Source organism: Colias eurytheme, chromosome 2 (genome assembly GCF_061535395.1).
Source record: "Colias eurytheme isolate Ceu_HAF_F1 chromosome 2, ilColEury1 Martin Lab GWU primary, whole genome shotgun sequence".
NCBI lineage: Eukaryota > Metazoa > Arthropoda > Insecta > Lepidoptera > Pieridae > Colias > Colias eurytheme.
In genome coordinates, this window is record NC_142981.1 from 7,335,521 (window position 1) to 7,346,535 (window position 11,015).

The following is an 11,015-nucleotide window of genomic DNA, read 5'->3' on the forward strand; positions in this document are numbered from 1 at the left end:
TTTAAGATAATATTAAGTGAAAATAAATCATTTTGACGTATCTTTTTATTTAAATTATTTTCTGCAAAAGTAGGGTAAATGCTAGTTTTCGTCCAAAAAAACTGGTTTTCGTCCTAGTGTAAGCTAGTTTTCGACCACCGTGTAGAAAAAGGAGGGTAGGTCAACTATTAAGTTAAAAACCAATTACAGGTAAATATATACTTTTATTTAATCAACATCACAATTTCTCACTACCTTTTACAGGTTTAGTTTTACTAATAATAATCAATATAACTAGTCAACACTGAGATCTATGTAGCACTTGGCAGTCTTTATATGTTAGTGATGACTGATTAATCATTCGTAATAAAGAAAGGAATGCGTACAATGTAAATGAATAAAGTAATAATTATAGGACTGAGAAATTACATTAAAAAACAGAAATATTCATTCTAATACTTTGTTTATCAAATGAAACGTACTATATTAAACACAGCCATAATAATACGTTTTAGCTATTAAAATAAACTATACTATACCTTACTGAACTATGCATTATTGTCTTACTGATGCCTTTATTAAAGATTCTTCAGTGTACGTAGCGTTTTTTTTCTAGCTTTCTTAGACTCCTTCGAGGCCATCTAAAAACAATAAGATCTTTCTTAGGATACGTTGAGTAAGTAGAATAAAAAAATATTGCATTGGCAAAACAGACCTAGAATAAAAGATGATACTCAAGTGAATGATAATCAAGAAAAATACAGTGTATTATGTCTGACCCACCCCCATTTATGCCACGAATAATTGACTCTACTTCACATAAGGAGAATGATACATGACTGAATGAATGACAATATTAGGTACCTACAACACTCTGGCCCTCACCAATTATTTATAAGGAAGATACTGAATAGAAAACTTTTCAATACGTAAAAAAGACGAAAAGTACTGCAAAAGAATAGCCATTTTTAATTTTTATCCACTCCAATACTCATTCATGGACGAAAACTAAAACGTTTAAAGCTAAATTTAGTTTTCGTCCACTTCTTTAAATATTTTTTTTATTTTGGCAGCACTGACAAAGCAGTGGACGGAAACCAAAAAATCTAAACTAATAGCAATAAAGATCACTTCGGGAGCAACTATTCAGTATTTTAAAGGTCCGATACAGTAAAAAGAACCTAACAAATATTCACGTAGCTGTTGGAGTTTTCGTCCACTTGGACGAAAACCAAATATTTTGAGAATTTGGTAACCTAGTATCCGTCCACTTAATTTTTCGAAGAGTATTATAAAAAAGTATGATAAACACTTCTAATTGCGTTTAATAGGCTTATAACTAAACATACGTACCAAAAACATTACGTTAACTAGCTAAAACAGTGATTTAACTTACCATGAACTTTTCTCGCCGGCAAATTTTTCTCTCGCGCGATGACATCTGCAAGGCACGGATGGGAAGCGGCCACTTTTACGTTAATTTTTTGAACTCTCTTCTTGTCAAATCAAATTTTGATGTTGATAGTACTGTTGCTTACACATTAAGGACCGTAAAAAGTGCAAACTTGCGCGGGAAGGTAGGTTTGTATTCAAGTTTTACGCACGTGATTGTAGCAGGTCAGTCAAATGGACGAAAACCGAAACTGGACGGCAAACCAGCGCAATTACCCTACCTATATTACTCCTATAAGGTCTGACTCCAGACAAATGTACAAGATGATTATTTCCTAAATTATGTAGATATACGACTATTGTTGAGCTACAATAATTTTAATTTAACCGTTATTTTTACCATTTGGAACTACCTAAGTATATAGTATATATATACCTATATATATTTTAGAAATATATGTAACATTGTACCTACCTATACCTATTTCACTATTTCGCTTGAAGATTTCAACTACATAAGGTAAGTAGTTAGGTACTTACATATTATAAACGATTTAATAAAAAGATTGGGCATTCGTAAATTATTATTAGTCTGTGATATTGTATTATCAGTAAGAGCTGTTTAGGTATAAATTTAACTGCCGATAATGTTTTTGTCCTTCAATCCGTAAACCACAATGAACTCATCATACTTCACATATTAATGCGGATGACGTCAGCTCTATTACGTCGGACTGTTAGATACGTAGGGCGCAGGCGGCAAAGGGGAAGGGGGGATCGACGGAACAGATATCATAATTTCGAACCCTCGCTCGTCGCTCCAGTGGCGCAATTGGTTAGCGCACGGTACTTATAAGACAGTGTTCGTGAGCAATGCCGGGGTTGTGAGTTCGAGCCTCACCTGGAGCATATTTTTGGGTATTTTTAATTTTATTGCTTTTTTTATACAACTTTTATTTTATAGTTTTGCATTCTGCGTAATTAAAAAAACAATTGACAAATACCAATTTTAACCTATAAAATATGTACCTACCTACCTACCTATATTTACTTAAAACTTAAAAGTTAAAACTATCGTCATCTCTTCGACTTCTCATGCAAGTTGCAAGCGCTTGACGATATCTCTCATATCTCTAGTAACTACATAATATTAAGTAGGTAATCTGTCATCTGTGATATCACTCAGTAAACGTTCTCCATACAATATTTTTTTAATTGGTCCCAAGAAGTATCTCCAAATCAAATTTAAACGTAAAAAAAAGGAAAAGAAGACAAGCTAAATTTTTGCATTTATAAAAATAATATGAAAATGTTATCATTTATCATTAGTAATAAATATTAATCCATGGAGCCTATTATTCCATAAAATTTTTTTTAAACAAAATTCAAAATAAAATCCAAGTCTGAATAAGTAATAAGTAATAACCACAATTTATAATAACCCCGAGGTCACGTTCGTATTGTCTGTGCTTTTACATTATTCCCTACCAAAAGTGATCGAGGTGCTCGCTAATTTACAAGTATAACAAGGAAGTCGGGGGCAGCAACACGCAAGCGCCTGGCTCTATTTGGAAGCAATATTATGAGTCTTAATTACAGATAGTCGTGTCTGGCATTGTTTCGGAGTGCCGTAGCTTCATTCGGTAGTCGGGAGGGTGCTCCGGGCACGACATCGGTAACTAATCTGCCCGCAGCAAGCCGCTCGACCTCATGATCCTGACCTGCGCGACCCTCCAGCCCGCTCCCGCGCTTCACACCGCTCCCTACTCCCTTTACACTACCAACCTATTTGTTTATTCTTGCCCTCATCTGATTAGTGCGGCCTTTATTTTATGGCACTTTTTATGTCTATTAGTGTGAATCTCTTTCTTCACACCAGATAATGTTTATGGTAGGTATCTAACCAAAAATAAAAGATCATGCATCTGTTTAAAACTTTAGTAGATAGATTTTCTATCATACACGAGGTTCCACTGTGATACAGTTCAATTATTTTCATTCGTTTGACACGGCATTTGCACGCATTCCTAAAATTTATAAGTTTTTTTAATTCAATATATTTAAAATCGACCCGACCAAACCCACCGACCCTTGAAGTCGTGAGGAATGTAAATCGGTGACCGTGCGCGAACATCCTTTGACCACAAAGTTTATTATTTTTTCTCTATCATCTATGTACAAGAAACTATTTGGGGTCAGTAGATGGATACCTACGTGCGTAACCGTAAAGAATGTCAGCATGCATGCAGCTTCCACCGACTGATTCTACTTTCAATAATCACGACCTTTACCTGATTCCTGTTTGTCAGTTTTTTGTTACTTATTTGATACAGAATGTTAATCGGTATACCAAAGCTAGTCCATCTTTCAATATAAATTATATTCAGTGAATATCGGTATATTATATTTAATCACAATCAATTTACTTTGACTTCGATGACCCGCGAGGAAATAGTGTAATAAAAAGTTATATTTGTGTATTTGCAGTGATATAAATTTGAGATTAAAATTGATATAGAGTAGAAAGCAAACAGAACAAAGCTAGAAAGGCTATAAAGATAAAGACTCAGCCAAGATATCACATGATCAGCAATAATGTAGTCTATGGCGCAGTGCAATACTTTGACAATAATATATAGTACAAGCATAAGCACACCAAAGGTATGTACCATATGCCGAACAATAAAATTATTTGTAATTTGTATTCCTACTCGCTATACACGGGTTGTTATACATGAAACAAGTGACTTTTAAAATTTAAATGTAATTTTAAAGCTCCTGGCGAATATACAAATATGCATCACGATGTGCTCCGCTTTCGCTCCCTAAATGCCGAATGACTTAAGATAAAAGTACAAGATTGTTATTTATTGCACCACCGTATGAATAAATGTAAGGCATTTTATTTTTTATTTCTAACGTAAGCAATTTTATACATGTTGAGGTAGCCGATTGATGCTGAAAATTTTGTTACAATGTTTAAGGGGGCGCATAAAGCAAAATATAAAAAAAAATAAAATATATATCAAACTAGATGATATGTTCAACGATTCTGTTTAATCAATAACATAAAATATTAAAATTTACTGGATAAAAAAAAATCACCAAGTTAGCTCTAATTTTCACACTTTTACGTTTTCTACTTGACATGGTAATACTTATTATGATTTTTTTTTCATAAACAATTATATTAAAACATTTGCAAGATATTTGTCAGAGCATTTTGTGTAATTACTTTTAGTTTTGGTTTTATCTGCGATAAACCACTTTTGGCGCTCTTTTTTTCTCGAGATAAACCAAGATCGTTTGGTTTTGTCACGATAAAAGTGGTTTATCGCAGATAAAACCAAAACTAAAAGTAATTACACAAAATGCTCTGACAAATATCTTGCAAATGTTTTAATATAATTGTTTATGAAAAAAAAATCATAATAAGTATTACCATGTCAAGTAGAAAACGTGAAAGTGTGAAAATTAGAGCTAACTTGGTGATTTTTTTTCATCGAGTAAATTTTAATATTTTATGTTTTTGATTAAACAGAATCGTTGAACATATATATCATCTAGTTTGATATATATTTTATTTTTTTAGATTTGGTCTTGCATATTACACGTATCATCTAATAGAAGATTGGTTATTTTGCTTTATGCGCCCCCTTAAACAAAAGTCATGAAAATTTAAAACGGTACCGTACCTATGTTTTGTACTTTGATAGTTTCATTATGTTGAGTATTTGGAGAATTCATGTAAAAATGTATGAAAATTTTACAACCATCGTTGGTACCGAGTACCAACATGTCGAACATGTCAATTTGCTAACGCATGAGAAAAAAATAAAAGTACCCATTAGTATACAGTAAGTAATAACAAATAATTTATCAGATTTAGGTATAAGTAAATTTTATGGTCTAAGATATTATCAATCATTTAATTTTGAATACAAATTGCGAACGTTTATATAATTAAACTAGACACACAATTACCGTATATTGGCGAACGCATAACTATAACTTCTGTTTACAACCTACAACACACAGTTTACAAACAATATCTGAATGATTCTACAAGCCGAATTGAAACGTATAGTATTCTAGGTGAACAGTTAGGTGCACCTGACTAATTAGGGCCCGTACCAGTCTTATCCTCCATCAACTTTATGTTACCACTTTGTCCTATTGACTCACTGTCAATACCGCATGCCAAGTTATAATCGCTAGCGATTTCGAGTGTCTACCGTTTAATTAAATTAAATCTCTACATTTTTTAGAAATAATGTAGTTGATATCAGTGTGACGAGTTAGACAATTATTATTAAATATTTTTTTAAACATTATGGTAGAAAAGCTATGTGGTTTTTAATAAAATTTTAATGTACGGCCAACATTTCTGTAGACTTGAGACACTAAAATACAAACAAAAAGAACAAATAAACACTAACTATAAGATTATCTCCAAAACTTTACATTACATATCTTTTTCACTTCCGGATTAAGAAATGTTTTCATACACCAAATATTATCTATAATCGATGAAGAGCCATAGAGAAAATTTTACTTAACTTGTGAAAAGTAAACAAAATATTTCAAGATTTTGACTCTCAGTCAACAATATTTTACACAAAGCCTGTCGTAAGTGACACAGCTTACCATAATTGGCTTTCGCAACGTAGTTGTTTATTCGTAGAAAATTAGCGTATTTAAATCAACGTTGACGTTTATCGTCGAACAGTAAGTTCAAAGACAATGCGTTGGCAGATCATTTGGGCATAATGTTACAGAGATACTACAGTTGTAGTAGGTAGTAAACAGGAATCCATAAGCGTGAGTCAGTCTCGAGTCTGACGGCGCCGGAGCGCGGTGGCGCAACATTCAGTCGCCACTTCGGCACCTCCAGTTTGCGAGTTGCGCCGGACCACTCCATCTCCGCATTATACTGCATGACTGACCATTGTTACCGCAGAATGGAGAAAGTCACCCATACGTAACAACTTGACGATATCCTTTCTGGCTAATCTGACAACTCGTCTAGAAACTAAGTGCACTATCATGATAAGCGTGATCCTTATTAGAATAATAAACGCATGGATTAGATTTGAACTAAAAAATTATTGCGAAATTATATTCTTAAATCCTGGACATCAGAAAGCATCTTCTAAGATGGTCATATCTATATTTTAAAGCCTTTACTACAATCTAATAAAAATCATTTGCAGTAGGTAGGTACTTTAATTTAAAAAAATCATTCATCCCATACCTAGTTTATGGAGTTTCGGAAAAAAACAGAAAATCATTAAAACACAAGTCATATACATTAAAATTGTTTACTTTTAAAACAACAATAAAAAATACAATCTCCCAATGTAAAAAAATGCAGAAAGTAAATATTTTACATAATGAAAATTTACTTAAATCATTTTAACTCTCGACACATTCAATAACTCACGTAATGAATATTATTTAAAAAATTGATTATCAAAAATCGTTCGAATTAATCTACAGTAACCGGTATTATGCGTTCATGGCTAGCCGACCGTAATACGATATTTATTGATTTCTGGCGGAGCGTCGCTTAATGAATGCGGAGCACATTTCATGATTTCTCACGATACGTTTGGGAACGAGATTTTTTTTCGTTTCATTTCTCTTGGCAAACAATACGTCAGTGAACGCGGATGGAGGGTTGGAAGTGCGTCGCCGGTGCGACTGCCTCCGTGCACTGCGCACTACGCGCCATTCACACTGCTCTGCCCAATGCGAATTGGCTTTTTACACATTTTGTTTTAATATGTATTTCATACTTCTATGTTTTTAGAATAAATTCTTCTATTTGCTTCAATAATAATGGTGATATCAATATTGCACATAAAGCCCATATAAAAATTTAAAAATTACCTACATAATAAACCAATCAAATAATTATCAGGAGCTACGTTTCACCTTAACTTATAATAGAAACGATTCGTCTAAATTCTAAAATTTTATTGAAATCTTAATCTAGTATACAAAGTTCTTAAATGTTTACTAAACGCGAAATATAATCTAGTACCACGTGTACCATTCTCAACGGAGAGCATTGCATACGGCCGGTCCCGGGCGCTCCCCGTGTGAATACAACTTGTTGCGCGAACTAGTTCCACTTAAACGCAACCTGTCGAATTACTTCCTCCTTTAATTATGCAAATTTATTGCACTGCTGTGTATTGACATTTATATATACAGAATAATATGTAATTTACATAATCTACCCTTGAACTCTTGAAACTTGCATTCACAGTTTTATTCCAGTGAGATATTCCCATGGCTACGTAACTAAGGCATCGGGAATGGGTTAAATGATTTACTTCCTTTGAAGATCCATCCTACTTACCATTTAGTACCTGACCTGATAACTCACATTCATACACCATTATAATTATTGTTGCACTCCCATAAAGTTATAAAGGGCTCAGCGGAAACTGCTACCTGTCTTGTGGGATTTGACAGCGGATGTTGCGAAAGGTGCTTAGTTTTTTACGCGTGTAGAGATTTGTACGAAAGTATCAGAATTTGAGGATGATTCCGTCTCCTGTTAAGAGGCTGAAAAAAGTTTCATTGACACATGTTTTGGTTACAAACTCTTTTTTAGTGTTACTCTCACAGTATTATATTCTAACCTTTTTGTATGCGTGAGAAAGCGTGATTTTTACAAAATTATCCACCGGAAAGACTTTGAACTGAAACAGATTTTTCCATAAATGAATTTAGTTTATCAGCACAGACGAAAAACATCGCAATTGTATTATAATTATGTAATAAAATACTCGTAATCCCACAAAGTATTTTTGTCTAGTATAAGCTCTCACAACTCTTCAAGCACGCGCTACATTGTATAGCAACATACGTAGGTATTATAAACCTACATACATCTAATCCAAGCCATACGAAAGCTTTCACGATAATCACAGCTCGACATCGTTTTGCTATTATAATTTGAATCACTTAAACCCATAGAAAGTTCAGTGACTTTGTTTTGTTATCTATATCATAATAAGGTATTAACAATATAAAAGCAATCTATCATTTAAAATTAATATGATCAGTAATCGGCGCGGCGCGGCGCGACGGATCGCCGGTAGATATGTGCATAGCTGGGTGGAATGGCGGTTAATCAGGTGGCCCGTTACTTTACATTGTGCTCGCCGTGAGTTCGAACCCGACAGAACAGGTTGCCCCAATGACAAAGGAGCAGATTCCATCGTCCGCGATCCGTGTCCGAGAGCACCACATAATAAATAGTCCCGCGGAATAATCCGCTGCACGTCACTCTGGCGCCCACCTACGTTGCCGTGTACGTTCAGATTTTAATTTGTCTAGTGCCTCACTAAGTACCGTTATTAATGATTCTTTAATCTAAACGTGCTCATTAAATTATATTTACGATCATCATAGTTGTATCAAATGGGTCAGTGATGTAACCACGTTTAGAAAAACATTCGATGATAAAATTTTGCAGTCTGAATTTCATTTTACTGATACAAGTGTATCTTCAACACGCACAAATATATAATGCATTATTATGTGTGTAAATATAGCATAATTATTTTTAAAACCAGAAACTTCCCATGTGAGCCAAACAAAATTGAATACTATTATAAATCATAATGTAGGCTACGCCGACAATGGTTTAAACTATGTATTTCCCACAAACAAGTTATCCTAAAATAGTAATAAACTTGGCTAATAGCCGTAGTACAGTATAAACAATCGACTTTCATTTAGGAACAAGGATCTGTGCGCCACCTGCGCGCTGACGTAGCCGCAGTCAATACTTTACTGCTATTTGGAACAATGGTTGGCGGCTCGCTATACTATTGTTGTAAAAGCACATGGTAGAGCCCAGAGCTATATCTGAGCGCAGCACCTGATTTAAATTACTTTATGAGAATGGTCTCTCAGACATGACTACAAGCTAGCAAGTGTTTCTTTGGAGAAAAGACCATCTGTGAGACTTGTTAAATGTACGTTAAAAGACAATGTAATATTAATGCATAGGCAAAAAAACACAGTCAAGTCGGTAGGTATTTAATTCTAAAAAGTATCGGTGAACTAATATAGGAATTGCTTCATACTATACAACATAAATATCATAATATTCATGTTAAATACTTAAATCGTTTCTATCCGACGACTAGAATAAAATCAATAAAATCAAGCAATTCCAAATTTTTATATTACATACGTTAAAATCATAAAATATCCAAAATTATAAATTAATTGATCAGAGTAGGTAATTTACAATTATAGAGATTGTTCATCAATGGATTCAAAGTCAATAGTAGATATTATTACTCTAATAAAACACCGTTTTATTACACAACAACAGAAGTAGCAAAGAAATTTTAACGAATGCGGCATATTCAAAGATCTATAGACTAGATTACACACTATTTTAAAACATAATGCGTGTAACACCCTGACTAAAAGGGTTAATCGTGTAACGGAAATTGATTTAAATTGTGTTATTAATAATTTTTATATTCAACCCGATCGTAGTTTTTATGTAAAATCCGGTTCGGTTCTAATGGAATAATTTAATGCTAGCGCCGTGTTAATAAAAAAATTAATTATATAGATCAATGGCATTAATTCATAATTGTAGGTTTTCTTTAGTTTTATTTATTCTTTAATTATAGAAACAAACTGACTTTAACAAGATTTATAAGTTTTAGATGAAAATGAAATACCGGTGTAGAGAATTACTTATTAGAGAAACTTGCAATTGCAAGTGCAATTATTGATGACTCACCAGAGCTTTGGTCGTTTATATTTTAATTACATATTTGACATTATTGTTGTTTATGTAAAGATCTATTTATGATGAATACTTTTCATTGATTTAATTTTGTACTGATTGTAGGTACAGTTACTTAAAATGTTATCAAATGAAACCTTAAAATGTATTATTATAATAATTTTCAGTAGTTTAAACAAAAAGCATATGACAACATTTGTCTTAAAAGTTAAAACTGCGTACCACTACTTACTTCGTATATTCCAGTTTATAAATTTACTCCAACAACTTAAACAGATAAATTGGTTATTGACCCATTATTAACGTGGTGAATAAAAAACCTTAATTTAGGAAACACTGTGTTGGCGGTCAATTATTGACCCAGCGGGCGTTATCCCGATTACAGTTCAACAGATGGTTATTTTTTATCAATCGACCCGTGACGGGGCGCTGAATACGGGGGTGCGTTCTATAACCGTATAATTATAGGTTGTAGTTGCGCGAGCGCTTGCACTCACAATTGGTCTAAACGAGTGTTTGCTTTGACGTGCCGCCGCACCACGTCTTGGCCACGATTGTCCACGTGCGGTCGCGGTCGCCGGCCGCAACCCGTTCTAGCATTGGAGCTTATTAGAAAATGCCGCAAGCTATTTAACGGCAAAACATACATGCTCGACATGTCGTTAATTAGTTATACCTATTATCGTACCTACCCATTTTCATTTTCTAATGTTCCTCTGTAAATACTTGTTTTATTGTAATTAATTGCCATACAAACATTACCTACAGGTTTTTTTTTTCGAATTTCTAGTATTTGTTATTTTGAAGCGTTTAACGTTGTCAATTCAACAAGTCATTAACTATCTGTGCCATC

The 11,015-nt window shown here is 33.6% G+C and overlaps 1 non-coding gene across 1 annotated transcript; it reads left to right on the plus strand.

The window, feature by feature from the left end:
• The first annotated feature begins 2,188 nt into the window (after positions 1–2,188).
• Positions 2,189–2,280, plus strand: TRNAI-UAU (transfer RNA isoleucine (anticodon UAU)). Its single transcript is given in 2 exon segments — positions 2,189–2,226; positions 2,245–2,280. It is a non-coding gene; the product is annotated as a tRNA-Ile (tRNA).
• Positions 2,281–11,015: the final 8,735 nt, after the last annotated feature.